Below are 1,323 nucleotides of genomic sequence, written 5' to 3'. Positions count from 1 at the left end.
AATAATAATAATAAATGATAATATAATATAAAACATGACTCATATTTCGAGGATGAGACCTAATGGTCAATGCCCCAAAATATGAATAAAAAATAATTGACAATAAAATAAATAATTGAATATAAATACTGTAAAGTTAATACAATATATAAAATTGAATTCATATCTCGGGGATGAGACTAAAAGTACATACCACCAAAATACGAACCAGAATTTAAATAACAATAAAAGAAATAATTGAATGTTATAAAGTAAAAACAATATGTAAAACTGAATTCATATTTCGGGGATGAGAGTAATGGTCACACCACCAAAATATGAACTAAAATTAAAATTAAAAGACAATAAAATTAAAGGCTGAATGTAAAGGCTGTAAAGTAAACACAATATATAATGTTAGAATATATTCTGAATATATTTTGATATTCACCATAATTGTTGATTTGATATATTTTCCCTGTATATATATTTTGATATTATTTTGCAATATTATACATTAATTCCATGATTGTATTTCCTAGTTTATCTAGCCTTATTCAACTATAAATAGGCATCTTTGTATACAGTTCAAATCACACAGAAATATAGTATTCAGTTTCATCCCTATATTCTCTATTTTATTTTAACATGGTATCAGAGCCAAGTTTTAGCCTTGTCTACAGAAGTAGGAAGTCAGTACGTTCTCCACACAATTCAAAGGCTTTTTTCGATCTTGTTTTGGTATAACTATTATACCAACAGGCTAAAAAAGGTCAAATCTATCTTGTGGAGTTCTCAGATCGTCGTTCTAAAGTTCAGCGCGCTCTCACACGCTGTCGTAAGTGTCTGTGTCACTGTTCACGAGCCTCACGCGCCGCTGCCGGCCACCACGCGCCACCTAGTTAGCCGTTTTTTAGAAAAATACCGCCAGAATCCAGATCGGAGGCTGCCGATCTATTGGCCTGTCGAAAGCATGCGCCACTAGGAGATCCCATGCTCCTTCAAGCGCCGCCACAACTTTTTGTGGAATTTTGAACCACCGCACGCGCCGTTTCCGGCCACCACACGTCCCTCCTGTCAGCCGTTTTCATAAATGAATCTCAGATTCGTGACCAGAGGCTGCCAATCTGTCCAACCAGTTGAAGCACGCGCCACCAGGAGCCACTACGCGCCACCACGCGTCGCCACCTTTGTAAGTTGTTTTTTTTTTTTTTTTTTTGAGCTCACCTAGTTACACTACAATCGGCCACACTAGATTATTTCCAATTTTTGAGTCCACAGACTTGTAATATACTCAGCCACACCAAATCTCAGCCCTTTTAACCAAGCGTATATTCTTTATTA

This window comes from Corylus avellana, chromosome ca11 (assembly GCF_901000735.1).
Source record: "Corylus avellana chromosome ca11, CavTom2PMs-1.0".
NCBI lineage: Eukaryota > Viridiplantae > Streptophyta > Magnoliopsida > Fagales > Betulaceae > Corylus > Corylus avellana.
This window is presented reverse-complemented; position numbering follows the sequence as displayed.